Here is a 19,269-nt window from a genome sequence, read left to right as displayed (position 1 = left end):
GAAATCACCAAATCAATACCTTTTACAGTAGCCCCCAAGAAGTTAAAATACATAGGAATAAATCTAACCAGAGACATAAAGGACCTATATAAAGAAAACTGCAAGACTCTACTGCAAAGACCAAGAGACCTACATAAGCAGAAAAACATAACTTGCTCGTGGATAGGAAGACTCAACATTGTAAAAATGTCAGTTCTACCCAAAGCGGTCTACAGATACAATGCAATCCTGATCCAAATTCCAACAACGTGTTTTAACAAGATGGAGAAACAAATCACCAGCTTCATATGGAAAATGAAGAGGCCCCAGATAAGTAAAGCATTACTGAAAAAGAAGAACAAAGTGGGAGGCCTCACACTACCTGATTTTAGAATATATCATACCACCGTGGTAATCAAAACAGCCTGGTACTGATACAATGATGAATTGACCAATGGAACAGAATTGAGAACCCAGATGTAAATCCTTCTGCCTATGAGCATCTCATATTGGACAAAGGTCTGAAGTCATTATATAGGGAAAATACAGGCTCTTTAACTTATGGTGCTGGCATAACTGCATATCCATCTGCAAAAAAAATGAAGCAAGACCCATACCTCACACCATGTACAAAAACTAACTCAAAATGGATCAAAGAACTAAATATAAAATCTGAAATGATAAAGATCATGGAAGAAAAAATAGGGACAATGCTAGGAGCCCTAATACATGTCATAAACAGAATACAAACCATAACTAACAATTTACAAACACCAGAAGAGAAACTGGATAACCGGGACCACTCCTAAAAATCAAACACTTATGCTCATCAAAAGACTTCACCAGAGTTAAAAAGACAGCCTACAGACTGGGAAAAAATTTGTGTCTGTGACATATCTGATCAGGATCTAATCTCTAAAATCTACAAGATACTGCAAACCCTCAACAACAAGAAGATAAATAACCCAATTTAAAAAATGGGCAAAGGATATGAACAGGAACTTCACCAAAGAAGGCATTCAGGCAGCTAGCAGATACTTGAGGAAATGCTCAAGATCATTAGCCATTAAAGAAATGCAAACCAAAACTGCAATGAGATACCATCTCACCCCAACAAGGCTGGCATTAATCCCAAAACCACAAGTTAATAAATATTGGAGAGGGTGTGGAGAGACTGGAACATTTATAGCCTGCTGGTGGGAATGTAAAATGGTACGGCCACTTTGGAAATCGATTTGGTTCTTCCTTAAAATGTTAGAAAAAGAAGTACCATACGATCCAGCAATCCCACTTCTTGGAATATATCCTAGAGAAATAAGAGCCTTTACACGAACAGATATATGCACACCCATGTTCATTGCAGCACTGCTCACTATAGCAAAAGGGTGGAAACAACCTAGGTGCTCATAAACAGACGAATGGTTAAACAAATTATGGTATATATACACAATGGAATTCTATGCAAAGGTAAAGAACAATGATGAGTCTGAAAAATATCTCACAACATGGATGAATCTGGAAGGCATTATGCTGAGTGAAATTAATTAGTTGAAAATGGACAAATATTGTATGAGACCACTATTATAAGAACTCAAGAAAAAAGTCAAACAGAAGAAAACATTCTTTGATGATTACAAGGGTGGAGAGGGAGGGAGAGGGGAATTCACTAACTAGAAAGTAGACCGGAATTATCTTAGGTGAAGGGAAGGACAATACACAACACATGGGAAGTCAGGACAAGGGGACTAAAACAAAAGCTAAGAAGTTTCCTGAACACAACCAAACACTTCGAGGTACAGCGTAGCAGAGGCAGGTGTCTGGGTACCATGGTTTCAGGGGACAAATAGGTCAACTGGCATAATAAAGAAAATGTTCTGCATCCCACTTTGGTGGGTGACATCTGGGGGTCTTAAAAGCTTGCGAGAGGCCATCTAAGATGCATCCATTGGTCCCAACCCACCTGGAGCAAAGGAGAATGAAGAACACCAAAGACACACAAAAAATATTAACCCAAGAGACAAAAGGGCCACATAAACCAGAGACTCCACTGGCCTGAGACCAGAAGAACTAGTTGGTGCCCGACTACCACCAGCAACCGCCCTGACAGGGAACATAACAGAGAGTCCCTGACAGAGCAAGAGAAAAGTGTGGTGCAGAACTCAAATTTATATAAAAAGACCAGACTTAATGGTCTGACTGAGACTAGAGGAACCCCCAAAGACATGGCCCCTGGGTTCTCTGTTAACCTAGAACTAAAACCACTCCCTAGGCCAACTCTTCAGACATAGAATTGATAGACTATAAAATATAAAATAATAACTTGTCAACAGTATGCTTCTTAGTTCAAGTTGATAAAAAAAAATTTTTTTTTTTTACGAAAGACTAAATGGGCAGCTCCTGTACGGAGGCAGGATGAGAAGACAGAAGGGGATAGGAGCTCCCTGAATGGACACTGGAAATGTGGGGTGGAAAGCCAGAGTATGCTGTCACATTTTAGGAATTGCAACTAGGGTCCAATAGCAATATATGCATAAATTTTTGTATGAGAAATTAACTTGAGCTGTAAACTCTCACCTAAAAAAAAAAAATTTTTTTTTAAAGCACATTAAAAAAAAAAATTTATATTACTGAAAGTAAAGTCCCATATCATCAAAGCCAGTGAAACTAGAAACTTGAATGTTGTCAGTAATCCCTCTGTCTGCCACCCTCACCTACCTCCTCTTTTCTCCAGGTCACTTTCATTCTCCTTTACTACAGCCAAGACCTCTACTCTACTAACACATTTTAAGTACTCTACAATGATAAAGGAAAAAAGCCAGTATTCCTGACCTCAGATTTGAAGAGGAGGCCTGGTGGCAGTGGTTAAGCACTGGGCTGCTAACTGAAAGGTTGGGGGCTCTAATCCACCAGCCAGTACACGGGAGAAAGGAATGATTAACTGGTTGGGTTAGAGTCATGTGACCATGTCTTAGCCAATCACTACAGCCAAAGCAGCAAGGTCTTGAAATTGATCAAAGTTTCTATGCAGAAGTCATGTCTAAAATGGTGTGAGGACAGATATCATACAGAATTGCTGTGAGCTGGACAACTACAACAAATATTATTTCCTGTACTACTACATGGAAACCCTGGTGGCGTAGCAGTGGCTATAGCTGCTAACCAAAAGACTGCCAGTTCAAATCTTTGGAAGCTCTACAGGGCAGTTCTACTCTGTCGTATAGGTCGCTATCAGTCGGGATTAACTCTGGCCATGGGTTTGGTATGGTTTAGATACTACTACATAAGGAGCCCCGGTGGCAATGGCTTGGCTACTAACCTAAAGGTCAGCAGTTCAAACTCAACAACCACCCCAGGGGAGAAAGATGTGGCAGTCTGTTTCCGTAAAGATTACAAGCTAAGAAACCCTATGGGGCAGTTGTACTCTGTCCTATATGGTCGCTGTAAGTCAGAATCTACTTGATGGCAATGGGTTTTTGGTTACTACCACATGTCAGGTACTTGGTCTGCACTGTATATCCTTTATCTCATTTCAGTTTTCAATAGCCTCAGAAGTGTGCCCAGAGTTACCCAGCTAGTAAATGGCAGGCCTGGATTCATGAGGGCCTTGCAAGCCAAGAAGAGTAGCTAACAAAGTAGGAAATAGGCAACTATTGATGCCTTTCAGCCAGATAATCCCCATTGTTGTTGTTAGGTGTGGTCGAGTCAGTTCCTACTCATAGCAACCCTATGTACAACTGAATGAAACACTGCCCAGTCCTGTATCATCTTCACAATTGTTGCTAAGCTTGAGCCCATTGTTGCAGCCACTGTGTCAATCCATATTGCTGAGGTCTTCCTTTCATTCACTGACCTTCTACCTATCTTATCAAAATGAGCTTTATAAAGAGTCTGAAATACATGCAAGGAGATAAAAAAAATCAAAAGTAAGTTCAGAGACTTAAAAGATAAAATTAGAAGATCCAACAAAAATCTAAAAGTTTCATTGGAAAGAAAATAGAAAATGAAGAAGAGATACTATTCGTGGAGACCATGGCTGAGAATTTTTCAGTCTTGAAGAAAAGCATGAGTCATCAGATTAAAAAAAAAAAGGTAGACACTAAGTGTCAGGCAGAACAATTGTAAAAACTGAGACCTACACATAACAGTGAAACTATAGAACACCAAACACAAAAAAAATGTTAAAAATTACCACTGAAAAAAGTCAAATTACCCTAAAAGAATGACAGGGACATGTCATCGGACTTATCAGCAAAAATTGACAGAAGATGGAAAATATCTTCAAAGTGTTGAGAAACCAGAACTGAGAAACTAAATTCCATACCTAGCTAAGCTATGTTTCGAAACGAAGGACAATACATTTTGACATTTGGGATTCACAGTCCCTCATCGAAAGAAATATTAAAGGGTACACTTGAACCAGAAAAAAACTGAACCCTAAAGGAACAAGTGAGATGGGAGCATAAAGGGTGAACCAATAAATTAGCAAATATCCTGGTTAATCCAAATAAGTATTATTCTTTTTTAAGTGCCAGTATTTTAGACTGTAAAAACAAGGTGAATTTAAGTATTAGTCATTAAAAATATGGTAGATGATAGCAAGAAGGAGTTCTGAATTAAAACATTCTAGGCTTCTTTTGGAAACCCTGGTGGCGTAGTAGCTAAGCGCTACGATTGCTAACTAAGAGGTCCGCAGTTCAAATCTGCCAGGCACTCCTTGGAAACTCTATGGGGTAGTTCTACTCTGTCCTATAGGGTCACTGTGAGTCGGAATCGACTCAACGGCAGTGGTTGGTGGGTTGTTTTTAGGTGCCCTTGAGTCGGTTCCGACTCATAGTGACCTTATGCACAACAGAACAAAACACTGCCCGGTCCTGAGCCATCCTTACAATTGTTGTTATGCTTGAGTTCATTGTTGCAGCCACTGTGTCAATCCACCTCGTTGAGGGTCTTCCTCTTTTCCGCTGACCCTGTACTCTGCCAAGCATGATGTCCTCCTCCAGGGACTGATCCCTCCTGACAACAGGTCCAAAGCCTGTAAGACGCAGTCTCTCCATCCTTGCTTCTAAGGAGAATTCTGGCTGTACTTCTTCCAAGACGGATTTGTTCATTCTTTTGTCAATCAATGGTATATTCAATATTCTCTGCCAGCCCCACAATTCAAAGGCGTCAACTCTTCTTCGGTCTTCCTTATTCACTGTCCGGCTTTCACATGCATATGATGTGATTGAAAATACCATGGCTTGGGTCAGGCACACCTTAGTCTTCAAGGGGACATCTTTGCTCTCCAACACTTTAAAGAGGTCCTTTGCAGCAGATTTACCCAATGCAATATGTCTTTTGATTTCTTGACTGCAGCTTCCATGGCTGTTGATTGTGGATCTAAGTAAAATGAAATCCTTGACAACTTCAATCTTTTCTCCGTTTATCATGGTGTTGCTTATTGGTCCAGTTGTGAGGATTTTTGTTTTCTTTATGTTGAGATGCAATCCATGCTGAAGGCTGCGATCTTCGATCTTCCTTAGTAAGTGCTTCAAGTCCTCTTCACTTTCAGCAAGCAAGGTTGTGTCATCTGCATAACGCAGGTTGTTAATGAGTCTTCCTCCAATCCAGATGTCCTATTCTTCTTCATATAGTCCAGCTTCACGTATTATTTGCTCAGCATACAGATGGAATAGGTATGATGAAAGAATACAACCCTCACGCACACCTTTCCTGACTTTAAACCAATCAGTATCCCCTTGTTCTGTCCAAACAACTACCTCCTAATCTATGTACAGATTCCTCATGAGCACAATTAAGTGTTCTGGAATTCCCATTCTTCGCAATGTCATCCATAATTTATTATGATCCACATAGTCGAGTGCCTTTGCATAGTCAATAAAACACAGGTAAACATCCTTCTGGTATTCTCTGCTTTCAGCCAGGATCCGTCTGACATCAGCAATGATATCCCTGGTTCCATGTCCTCTTCTGAAACTGGCCTGAATTTCTGGCAGTTCGCTGTCGATATACTGCTGCAGCTGTTTTTGAATGATCTTCAGCAAAATTTTGCTTGCGTGTGATATTAATGATATTGTTCTATAATTTCCACATTCGGTTGTCTCCCTTTCTTGGGAATATGCATAAATATGGATCTCTTCCAGTCAGTTGGCCAGGAAGCTGTCTTCCATATTTCTTGGCATAGACGAGTGAGCACTTTTAGCCCTGCATCTGTTTGTTGAAACATCTCAATTGATATTCCATCAATTCCTGAAACCTTGTTTTCGCCAATGCCTTCAGAGGAGCTTGGACTTCTTCCTTCAGTACCATTGGTTCCTGATCATATGCCACCTCTTGAAATGGTTGAACATAGGCTAAGTCTTTTTGGTACAATGACTCTGAGTATTTGTTCCATCTTCTTTTGATGCTTCCTGCGTCGTTTAATATTTTCCCCATAGAATCCTTCACTGTTGCATCTCGAGGCTTGAATTTTTTCTTCAGTTCTTTAAGCTTGAGAAACACCAGGCATGTTCTTTTCTTTTGGTTTTCCATCTCCAACTCTTTGCACATGTCATTATAATACTTGTCTTCTCAAGATGCCCTTTGAAATCTTCTGTTCAGTTCTTTTACTTTATCAATTCTTTCTTTTGCTTTAGCTGCTCGACGTTCGAGAGCAAGTTTCAGAGTCTCCTCTGACAGCCATCTTGGTCTTTTCTTTCTTTCCTGTCTTTTCAACGACCTCTTGCTTTCTTCATGCGTGATGTCCTTCATATCATTCCACAACTCGTCTGGTGGGTAGACTCCTTTTATTCAGAAGGAGGAGCGAAATAGTCCTTAACTTTGGATCTTAAGGTTCTTTGTTGCAATTTAACAGAATTCATTAAGGAATTTCTTAAAATTCTATTCATCAGCTCTCAGAGTCATTGGGAGGCCTAGAAAAACAAAGCTTTGGCTAAGGTCCTAGAAGTGCCCTAAACCATGCAACAGAATAAGCATGATAAAGAAACTGCTACTGCTCCCATGGAACACCAAACGGCAGGAGCTCAACTTTTCTTCATTGGCCCCTGCTGTCAGCATCAACGTCAATTCTGCATCAGGAGTTTGATCTTGCAACCACTGCCACCTCTGCAAGCTGAATTCCTCTGCCTCTACCAGGAAAATGGAAGCTGAAGGCATAGCTTGCATAGCTTACATTGCCTACTCTCACAGGTGCTTCTGGTTACCAGAGACTAAGTTATAGGTGTGCAGCCTAGCTGCAAGGGACGCAGAAAGTTTGAGTTCTGACTTGTATACTAGAGAGGTGGGATCAATAACGCAAATAAAGAAAGGCTGTTTAAATGATTATGGCAGTCCTGAATATGACAGGAGTCATATAACTGATGTTAGTTACCGTTGAGTCAGCCCCCGTCTCATGGCAACCCCAAGAGTTACAGACTAGAAATGCTCCATATGGTTTTCTCGGCTGTAGTCTTTATGTAAGCGTATCACCAGGCCTTTCTTCCACAGGGCCACTGGGTGACTTAGGTTAGTAGTCAAGTGCAAGCTGTTTGTGCCACTCAGGTACTTTTCATTACTGATATGCATGCTAAATACTTCAGATTATTCACCAAAATAAGAAAAATAGAATGTGTAATTTCCAAACTATACAGAATTAAAAAAATGACAGAATTTTTAGTGAATTGATAAGCAGATAAGAAAGAAGAAAAATAGAGGCAAATTAAAAGCATGGTAAACAGAAAAACCCAAATAAGATTGTAGAAAAAAGTCCAAGTATATTAATCACTATAAATAAAAACGAAACAGACATTAATATCAGGCATAAGAATTTAAGAAAGATTGGTAGGATAAAGGAGTGGTATGTAGTAGGTATAGAAAGAAAAAGTCACCAAGAAAACATACAGTCTTCAACTTGTATTCACTTAACAACCTAAAGCATGATATGGGACATAAAATCAAAAGACGCACCTGACCTAAAGTAAAATGGCTGAACTAATGCTAAGGCTCAGTATAACCTTTCACATAGATTCAAACCCTGTTGCTTAGGAACCAACCCTGTCATTAATGAAATTCTTTTCTTTGTGGTCAGGCTAAGGATGTGGACACTACGTGTCCTGGGGTCTGTAACCAAACCTTATCAAAACGCTTTGTGTTAGATCTCTTCAGAAAATCTTATATTCTGAGTGAGGTAATGTTTAACAACCTATTCCTGACAGTACCTGTCATGCCATCGTCATGTCGTTATTTTTTGACGGTCCTGAGACCCCCCCCCGCAAACACATACCTTGCAATTTTGTCCTTTAGCCAATGTATTCCAGTTGTATTAATGTAACCAGCAGTGTTAAAAATCATGCTTTGCTTTGTCTCACCTTTGATTGACCTCAGTCACTGTAAACCAATCAGAATATTGTGTTTTCTATCTCCTCCTATGACACTATACCTAGATGTGATTTGTACCCCCTCCCTTGGATCTGTGAGCTTCAAACTCTGAGGTTTTCACGATCTCCATTCGAATGACATACTGCCTTCAATACATGTCTTTTTTTTTTTACTTTAACAGAATTGGAGAGTCTTTTCTCTACAATATTTGGCAGAGTCTTGGTGGGATTCGGTGACGTCTTCCCCAGTGGACCAGGAGGAGCTGAAAAACCAGAGTTAGGCACTGACAAGCTCCTGCTGTCTCGGACCCCTTGGGACCTGTCCAGACGTGAGTGCTCCCAAGAGTGAGCCCCAAGTATTTCGGCATGGATCTTTGGGATTTATCAAAGCCATTTCTCAACTTTCACTTTCTCATTCGCTACTGAACAAGTTTGTTGGAGGATTGTGTTTTCAACTACAGTTCGGGTGTTACGAAGTTGCCACTTACTGGCTGTATTCTGTTAAGTGTATTCATGCTTATCTTTCTTTTTTTTTCTGTTTGCCTGTTTCTAATTCGTGAGTTTTGATTTGTGTGTGTGTTCACGTGCATGTGTGTGCACTTCAGGTGAAAGTTTACAGAGCAAATTAGTTTCTCATTCAACAGTTTATACACAGATTGTTTTGTGACATTGGTGCAATCCCCATAATGTGTCAACACTCTCCCCTTCTCCACCTTGGGTTCCCTGTTTCCATTTATCCTGGTTTTCTGACCCTTTCTGCCTTCTCGCCTTTGCTTTTGGGCAGGTGTTGCCCATTTGGTCTCATTTACAATCTAATTCATGATTTGAATGACTGTCTACTGAGGTGCTTTTGGGTCTTATAAGCTGCAAAAATAAACAAATAAATAAAATAAGGGCACAAGTCAACCTCTTAAATGCCACAAGAAAACACATCTCAACCACAGCGAAATACTCATAGATTTTTTTCAAACCCTGAAGGTGCCGAAGTTCTCAGTGTACCTTTTAAGTTTTTAGTCAGTTGTTTCTTTTCATGGTCTGGACATTTTAAAGAAGTCTTGAGCATGACAAGTCCACCATCTAGCAGATGAAAAATATAACTCCCTGCGCAAATGTTTCCTTTTTTTTCTCTAAAGGCGTATTAAGCTTAACGCACTCTTTGGTTGTCAGCACGTACAAGTGTTTAATAAGATGGTGAATGCCACCTCCAAAGACCATAGCGGACCTCCTTCTGTGACTCCCACCACTTACATGGCCAAAAATTGTGACCCCCATTTCAGTTCAGTATCTTTGGTGGTAGCATGTACTTACTACAGAAAATCCCTGGCCAACTTGGGGGGGGTTTGAGCTCACTAAATTAACTTTTCTGAGCAGCAAGTTAGAGGCTCAAGGTTCTTGGACCAATCAGAACCAGTGGGAAGACTATTTTAATTCGTTTTTAGAAGCTTCCAAGAGACAAAATGATGATAGTTTTGCCTACTCAAAGACACACTGTTCAGGCAGGCAAAATAAATTAAAGAATTGCAATTCCAAAATTCTACTGTCACTACAGCATTTTCTCCTCCTCCCACTGCTCCTCTGGAGGCTGCTTCTCTGTATCCATCTATACTTTCTTGTCCTGACAGTGCTTTGTGTGAGCTTCCTTGTTACTCCAGGGAATCCTCAAAGAAACCAACCTGGCAGCTACAAGAGAGAATAAAGCAGTAATTGAGATGCCTTTCAAAATAAAATATCCAAAGGCAGGGGGAAGACCTCCTGAGGTTGCTTTTGCCCGCTGGACTAAAGTGAAACCTCATGCCATTGTTAAAGAATTTCTTGATTCTTGCGAAGATCATCAAAAGTTTTGTTAGAAGTTTAAGATTTTGTCAGAAACTTATGAACCTGGATGAGCATATTTAAGTAATCTATTACACATGTTACTAGAACCTAGGGATGCTCAAAAGTAGATCAAAAAAAAGCCCAAATGATTGCCATTGAGTCGATTCTGACTCATAGCGAGCTACAGGACAGAGTAGAACCACCCCATAGGGTTTCCAAGGGGTGACTGGTGGATTTGAACTACCAACCTTTTGGTTACTGGCCAAGCTCTTACCCACTGCATCACCAGGGCTCCATCAAAGGTGCATAAAAATGTAAAGGCTAAATAGAAAAAAAACCTGAGAAACCATTACCTATACAACCTAATGTCCCAGGTCTAGAATTACTAACTTAGAATAAAGCTATTGTTGCAGATCTAGTGAAATTTCCCCAAGGTTTTTTTCCCCAGAAGATAAACTGGGCTAAGGTTCAGCCTTATAAGCAGGACAAAGATGAAAATGTTTGTAACTATAGGGATTATTTAACTAAACTTTTTGTGGATCATTAGTGTTAAATTTAGACGATGCTGGAGCCAGATCTCTTTTAATTCTATTTTTTTGGAGGGCTCCACCCCAAACTGGCCAATTCAGTTAGACATCATCAATTAAATTGGGAAATGTTGATCTTGGCTTATAAATTAGCCCAAACCTTAGAACAAGGAGCCAGGGAATTGGAGCAGAAGGATAAAACCTGACAGAATAAATTAATGGCATTACAGTTACAACAATTACAATCTCCAGGTTGTAATAAAGGACTAAAACCCCGGTTTGGTAATAGACCCAGGGTTCCTCAATCAGTAGTTCCTGGCATTTGCTATTATTGGAAAAAGTCAGGCACACCAACCTAAAAATGTTCCCAGACCGAAGAAACTAAAAGGAATATTTTAGCTGACACAACCGCCAGACAGGCTGCTTCCCAATTACCTCTGGATTGTGACGGCCTCAGTTGCAATCAGGACAAAAAGGAGGGCATAAAGGAAATTAGGGAAATAAAATGGGGGTCTTCTTTCACTTTTTCAAAGTCTAATATCTTAAGAAAGATAAATCAAGTAGAGTTGGGCCTGGCAAAACTTAACCCAAACCTTCTTGATCTTTCCTGTTTTCCTGATTTCTTGGGTATCCTTAGTAAATATCCGCAGCTGACCTCTGAGGAAGAGATTAAGGACTGGGCATGGAATAAATGTTATCTGGATCCTACTATATGCTTGTGGGTTGGTCCTGTGGACAAATCTGTTTTGCCTCCTTGCCTTCATGTCCCATTGCCCTGAGCCTGTTTAATTGAGAGGAACAGTTTGCCTGGGGAAAGCCTCATTGATTTCTTGGAATGGCATTTTGGGGGACATTTTAAGTCCACTGCCAACAACATATCTTTTAGCTCCACATCTTCTTACAGGAGAAGAACGTTTATGATGCTGAGTGCTTATGGCTCAGACCTTTATAGCCCTTCTTACCGACATTGTCCCAACAAATCCTCCATTCATAATAAATTTCACCTTTGCAGCGACTGCCCTTCAGGTACACCCACCAACTTACTGATTGAAGAGTGTAGACAAAAAATTGCTGTTTGGCGTGACTTGACTAGTCATCAGGCTAAGGATTCTGATGATGAGAGGGAACGATGGAAAGGGGAGATGTCTTAGTTGTCTAGTGCCACTGTAACAAAAATACCACAAGTGGATGGCTTTAACAAAGAGAAATTTATTCTCTCACGGTCTAAGAAGCTAGAGGTCTGAAATCAGTGTGCCAACTCCAGGCCCTTAGTCATCTAGTGCTGCCATACAGAAATACCGCAAGTGGATGGCTTTAACAAAGAGAAATTTATTTTCTCACAGTGTAGTAGGTTACAAGTCCAAATTCAAGGCGTTGGCTCCAGGGGAAGGCTTTCTCTCTCTGTCAGTTTTGGAGGAAGGCTTCCCCTGGTCAAGGAGCTTCTCAGGCACAGGGACCCTGCATCCAAAGGACACGCTGTGCTCCTGGTGCTGCTTTCTTGGTGGTATGAGGCACCCAACTCTGCTTGTTTCTTTGATGTGGTGAAATGCCTGTGAAATTGTGCTCTACTGATTAGTAAGTAAACACAATTAAGCCTGTTGCACACCTTGCTTACTGTAACCCCGTGAGTACCTTGGTTACTGGTTAATCTGCCCCTGCATCCTGGCAAAATGTCTACACTTGATAGGAAATCACTTAGCTTGGCAAGTTAAAAAAAAAATTGAAGAGGAAACACTTAACATTTGTTAGGGAGATGAGAACTCTGAGGTGAATGAAAGTAAAAGGAGAAGTTGCTGCGAAGCTCCAGCTCACTGGGAACATAACAACTGTCCCTAGTAAAGTGAAATACAGGTTTTCGGCTAATAGTTTGGAACTCAAAGCAAATTATCAGGAATAACTTAAAATTTGCCTAAAATTTTTAAGTTGGTATTGGTGATGGTGGGGGAAGGAATTCTGAAGGTTGAAGGAGGTAGTATAACTTGAAAAAGCATATGCTTCTGGCCTCAAAAAAAAATGTCATTTTTGTCATATAGTCTGCCCCCGGATTCTGAACGAGTTCTATTCCTAAATCTATGTTTAAGTTGAATTTGTACATGAGTCGGAACAGTTAGGCACAGTTTGTATCTAACGTCAGTTAATCAAATGTTTGTCTCAGCGTGTAGCATTCCTTTTCTATACATAAACCTTAAAGAGTCATTTCCAGCTACACTAAAATATCTTTAACATGATAATAATGGTAATAATAACAATATTTTAATGCACTTCCCGAAGTATCGGCAGTTTATTATTAGGAACCATTGTATATATCTCAAATTTTTAATATAAATAGGCTCTACTGGGATTGGTTTGTAACACAGGTTGCACATTAGTCGGACGTTTGTAACTGGGGACTGCCCGTGAAAACTACACAAAGGGCGTGCAGTTCTTACGTTCAGCCTGTGGAAGGGGCTGTGAAAAGTTTGAAAAACACTGATCGGGTTAAGGAAGGGAAACCAGGAAGATAGGCAGGCTGAGTTCATCTTGCGGGACGCGACATGTATCAGTGACCTGTAGCACAAGGGTTTATGCTCTGAATCAATGAAAGCTCACTAGTGTTAATTTCAAAACAGCAATAAAATCATTTCCTTTCTGTCCTTTCTGTCCCTCGGGTTAGGCGAGGGGAGGATGGAGAGCGAATGAAAGAGATTTGAGTCCGACCTGCATGCCTAAGCAGTAGTGTCCCTTAAGAAGGATCTCTGTCACATTGTGTACATGTAAGAGCCTTCACATTGAGAGGGGTCTGAGTACCTTCCTTAGGATGTGAGAGCTAGATAGCATAGCCGCAGGTCAGGGCTGGGAGTGCTTATCTGATACTGAAGCAGTGGGGGAAAAGGAGAGCCAGGAAATGTTGAATTCAGTGAGGCTCTTGCATCTGGGATGTTGAGGAGGCATTTCCAGGCAGAAATGCCTCGTTGTTGGCTAGCCTGGCTTTGCTTTACATGGCTTCCGGATGACCTGCCAGTCACAATGGAGGTTCCTGTGGAGGTTACACATCTCAGGTTGTAGCTTATGCTTACAATGTGGGCTAGAAAAAAGAAAGGCTCCCAAAGATGGAAATCTAGGCTGCCATTCCTGTCACCCGTAGGCTTCCAGAAAGCAGATTGTGCCCTCCCTACCAGCAGGTGGCACTGCTGTTTCTGGGAATTTCTGCAGGAGATGAAATAATGGAGCTGGCAAACCAGCAGTGTGTAGCCTCTGGTCTAGAAGATCTCGAGAAGCTTTGTGAGATCTCAGTCAAAGAGAAGCTCAAAGAAAATAGTTGTGAAAGCCAAACTGTTTCTATAAGGTTGGCATAATGGGTGTTGTGAGGACTGAGGAATGGTTGTGGTTACTCTGCTGGTTTTGTGTGTGTGTGTGTGTGTGTGTGTGTGTGTGTGTGTGTAGTGGAGGAGAAGGCGGAATGTAACCTAACAATTAAGCATCATAATACAGGTTTTGAAAGCACTTTGCATAAATTAGTTAATTGAACGTGAAGTTGAAATCATGATTCAATCAAAATTCCCCATAACTTAATAGTTTCTAATTCTTTGCTTGTAAAGCTAGTCTACACACATAGGTAGGATTCTGGAAATATACATGTGACTTTTAAACCTGATCAATATCCAATAATTACATACCTTGAAGGTAGGGGTGACAGTATTAGTAAAAATACCGTTGGTTAATTAGTCACTGTACTTCAGTGCTGACACAGAAGGCAGATCAAAGTTATTCTCAAATCAGCTTCTTCTGAAACTTGAAACTTCTAAGAAGTATGGATTTTCCTAAATTCTGTACTTTTCAGATTTCATTCACAACGCAAAACTTGGATATTGGTTTTATTGACCTTACGAGGCAGAGTTCATTCATCCATTCTCTCTTTGGAAATAACTTGATGGCTGTTCTTTGAAATGAATTTTGTAGAAGTGATGTTTGAGGGAGATGGGTGCCGTTGCCAGTGATGGGGAGGTTACCGTGTATAATGAGGCCCTCAGCTTTGACCCTGACCCAGGTAGAGAACACTGCCTTTGGTGCCAGTACCCCAGTCACCTGCTTCCTCTTGTAGTTCGTATTCTATGCCCAGCTTATTTGAGGTTTATTTCTGTCTGTCTTCAAATGAACTGATGAGCTTGCTTTTACTACCAATGAAGAATCCTAAAATTCTGCTGGTGCTAGCTCAACATTATTAGTCATGAAAAAAATGTCATGAGGAGGGTGGAAATGAGAACCACAATGCCATACCACCTCACCCCCACTTGAATGGCTGTAATAAAAAAAAAGAGGAAAATAACAGGTGTTGGAGAGGATGTGGAGAAATTGGAACCCTTGTTCATTGCTGGTGGGAATGCAAAATCCCACAGTCGCTGTGGAAAACGGTTTGGTGGTTCCTCAAAAAAGTTAAATGTAGAACACATGACCCAGCAGTTCCAGTCCTAAGCATGTGGCCCAAAGAACTGAAAGTAGGGATGCAAACAGCAACATGTATACCAGTGTTCATTGCAGCACACTTCACAGTAGCCAGAAGGTGAAAACAAAGGAAATGTCTATCAAGAGATGAATGCATAAACGAAATGTGGGATATACATAACAATGGGTTATTATTCAGCCATGAAATCCTGATACATGCTATAAGGTGGATGAACCTTGAAAATGTTATGCTAAGCAAAATAAGTCAGTCAGAGAAAAATACTGTATAATCCCTCTTACATGAAATAGGCAGATCTATAGAGACCAGAGCTTATTAGTGATTGCCAGGGGTGGGAGGGAGGAGTAAAGGGGAAGTCAGTGCTTAGGGGCCACTGAGTTTCTGTTAATGATGGTGGAATAATTTGGAAAAAGATAGTTGTAATGGTTGTATGACATGCTGAATGTAATCAATGTCACTGAATTGTACATGTAAAAATTGCTGGGGAAAAAAATCCTGCTAGTAGATAGTGATAGTCACAACAGCTTATTAACATTGCCTCTTTATGTGACCCCAACTCTCTTTGCTTTTCTGAACCTCAGTTTTCTCACTTGTTCGCTGGGATTGGTAAAGTGACAGGTGTTGCTTAAGATTCCTTCCAAGTCTGAAATTGTCTGATTAGGTGATTTGTATAGATATTTCTGAAGCCTCTGGAAAATTCTCATTTAGAAGGCATTTTCGTACTGTGAGTGTAGGGACTCTCAGTCATGTAGTGCTGCTATAACAAATACCACAAGTGGATGGCTTTAACAAAGAGAAGTTTATTCTGTCACAGTCCAGTAGGCTAGAAGTCCAAAGTCAGGGCAGTGGTTTCAGGGGAAGGCTTTCTTTCTCTGTGGGCACTGAAGGAAGGTTCTTGTGATGCATCAGTCTTCCCTTGGTCTGGGAGCATCTCAGCGCAGGAACCTCAAATCCAAATGATGTGGTCTGCTCCTGGTGCTGCTTTCTTGGTGGTATGAGGTCCCCAAGTCTCTGCTTCTCTCCCTTTCCTTTTTATCTCTTGAGGCATAAAAGGTGGTGCAGGCCAGATCCCAGGGAAACTCCCTTTACGTTGGCTCAGGGAGGTGACCTGGTAAGGGTGTCGCAATCCCACCCTACCCCTCTTTAACATAAAATTACAATCACAAAATGGAGGACAATCACAGACCACTGGGAATCATGGCCTAACCAAGTTGTTACACACATTTTTGGGGGACATAATACAATCTATGATATAGGGTGAGAAGAAATCTAAAGTCTCGTTAATATTTTTTTTTATAATTTTTGTTGTGCTTTAAGTGAAAGTTTACAAATCAAGTCAGTCTCTCACACAAAAACTTATGTACACTTCGCTACATACTCCCAATTACTCTCCCTCTAATGAGACAGACCGATCCCTCCCTCCACTCTCTTTTTGTGTCCATTTCACCAGCTTCTAAACCCCTCCATCCTCTTAGCTCCCCTCCAGGCAGGAGATGCCAACATAATCTCTTATATCCACCTGATCCAAGAAGCTCACTGTTCACCAGCATCGCTCTCCAACCCATTGTCCAGTCCAATCCATGTCTGAAGAGTTGGCTTCAGGAATGGTTCCTGTCCTGGTCCAACAGAAGGTCCAGGGGTCATGACCACCGGGGTCCTTTCAGTCTCAGTCAGACTGGTCTTTTTATGAGAATTTGGGGTCTGCATCCCACTGCTCTCCTGCTCCCTCAGGGGTTCTCTGTTGTGTTCCCTGTCAGGGCAGTCATCGGTTGTAGCCAGGCACCATCTAGTTCTTCTGGTCTCAGGATCATGCAGTCTCTGGTTCATGGGGCCCTTTCTGTCTCTTGGGCTCATAATTACCTTGTGACCCTGGTGTTCTTCATTCTCCTTTGATCCAGGTAGGTTGAGACCAATTGATGCATCTTAGATGGCCGCTTGTTAGCATTTAAGACCCCAGATGCCACAATTCAAAGTGGGATGCAGAATGTTTTCTTAATAGAATTTATTTTGCCAATTGACTTACATGTCCCCTGAAGCCATAGTCCCCAAACCCCCGCCCTTGCTCCCCTGACCTTCGAAGCATTCAGTTTTTCCCGGAAACTTCTTTGCTTTTGGTCCAGTCCAGTTGAGCTGACCTTCCTTGTATTGAATATTGTCCTTCCCTTCACCTAAAGTAGTTCTTATCTACTAACTAATCAGTAAATAACCCTCTCCCACCCTCCATCCCTCCCTCCTCTCATAACCACAAAAGAATGTGTTCTTCTCAGTTTATACTGTTTCTCAATATCTTATAATAGTGGTCTTATACAATATGTGTCCTTTTGCATCTTACTAATTTCACTCAGCCTAATGCCTCCTAGGTTCCTCCATGTTATGAAATGTTTCACAGATTCGTCACTGTTCTTTATTGATGCGTAGTATTCCATTGTGTGAATATACCATAATTTATTTAACCATTCATCCGTTGACGGACACCTTGGTTGCTTCCAGCTTTTTGCTATTGTAAACAGTGCTGCAGTAAACATGCGTGTGCATGTATCTGTTCATATAAAGGCTCTTATTTCTCTGGGTATATTCCGAGGAGTGGGATTTCTGGGTTGTATGGTAGTTCTATTTCTTACTTTTAAACGCCAGATAGATTTCCAAAGTGGTTGTACCATTTTACATTCCCACCAGCAGTGTGTAAGAGTTCCAATCTCTCTCAGCAGCCTCTCCAACATTTCTTATTTTGTGTTTTTTTGGATTAATGCCAGCCTTGTAGGATTGAGATGGAATCTCATCGTAGTTTTAATTTGCATTTCTCTAACAGCTAATGATCAAGAGCATTTTCTCATGTATCTGTTAGCTGCCTGAATATCTTCTTTAGTGAAGTGTGTGTTCATATCCTTTGCCCACTTTTTGATTGGGTTGTTTGTCTTTTTGTGGTTGAGTTTTAACAGAATCATATAGATTTTAGAGATCAGGCGCTCGTCGGAGATGCCATAGCTGAAAATTTTTTCCCAATCCGTAGGTGGTCTTTTCACTCTTTTGGTGAAATCTTTAGATGAGCATAGGTGTTTGATTTTTAGGAGCTCCCAGTTATCTGGTTTCTCTTAGTCATTTTTAGTAATGTTTTATTCTGTTTATGCCTTGTATTAGGGCTCCTAACGTTATCCCTATTTTTTTTCCATGATCTGTATCGTTTTAGTCTTTATGTTTAGGTCTTTGATCCACTTGGAATTAGTTTTTGTGCATGGTGTGAGGTACGGGTCCCATTTCATTTTTTTTGCAAATGAATATCCAGTTATGCCAACACCATTTGTTAAAAAGACTATCTTTTCCCCAATTAACTGACACTGGGCCTTTGTAAAATATCAGTTGCTTATATGTGGATGGATTTATATCTGGGTTCTCAATTTTGTTCCATTGGTCTATGTGCCTGTTGTTGTACCAGTACCAGGCTGTTTTGACTACTGTGGCTGTATAATATGTTCTAAAATCAGGTAGAGTGAGGCCTCCCACTTTCTTCTTCTTTTTCAGTAATGCTTTTCTTTCCCTTCCATATGAAGTTGGTGATTTGTTTCTCCATCACATTAAAAAATGTCATTGGAATTTGGATTGGAAGTGCATTGTATGTATAGATGGCTTTTGGTAGAATAGACATTTTTACTATGTTAAGTCTTCCTATCCATGAGCAAGGTACGTTCTTCTACTTATGTAGGTCCCTTTTAGTTTCTTGCACTAGTACTTTGTAGTTTTCTTTGTATAGGTCTTTTACATTTTCGGTAAGATTTATTCCTAAGTATTTTATCTTCTTAGGGGCTACTGTGAATGGTATTGATTTGGTGATTTCCTCTTCGATGTTCTTTTTGTTGATGTAGAGGAATCCAAGTGATTTTTGTATGTTTATCTTGTAACCTGAGACTCTGCCAAACTCTTCTATTAGTTTCAGTAGTTTTCTGGAGGATTCCTTAGGGTTTTCTGTGTATAAAATCATGTCATCTGCAAATCGAGATAATTTTACTTCTTCCTTGCCAATCCGGATGCACTTTATTTCTTTATCTAGCCTAATTGCTCTGGCTAGGATCTCTAGCACAATGTTGAGTAAGAGTGGTGATAAAGGGCATCCTTGTCTTGTTCCCGTTCTCAAGGGAAATGCTTTCAGGCTCTCTCC

General features: G+C 40.6%; 1 long non-coding RNA gene across 1 annotated transcript in view; it reads left to right on the top strand.

Annotated features, from left to right (window-relative positions):
• Positions 1–19,269, top strand: part of LOC111749142 (uncharacterized) — a 63,056-nt gene that overhangs the window by 2,480 nt on the left and 41,307 nt on the right. The window contains exon 2 of the long non-coding RNA XR_010321982.1: positions 8,516–8,662. This is a non-coding gene — a long non-coding RNA (uncharacterized LOC111749142). The remainder of the gene's footprint in view (positions 1–8,515; positions 8,663–19,269) is intronic.

The sequence above is a fragment of the Loxodonta africana genome, chromosome 4, assembly GCF_030014295.1.
Source record: "Loxodonta africana isolate mLoxAfr1 chromosome 4, mLoxAfr1.hap2, whole genome shotgun sequence".
Taxonomy (NCBI): domain Eukaryota; kingdom Metazoa; phylum Chordata; class Mammalia; order Proboscidea; family Elephantidae; genus Loxodonta; species Loxodonta africana.
The sequence above is the reverse complement of the archived record's forward strand: the minus strand, read 5'-3'. Positions and strand labels throughout refer to the sequence as shown.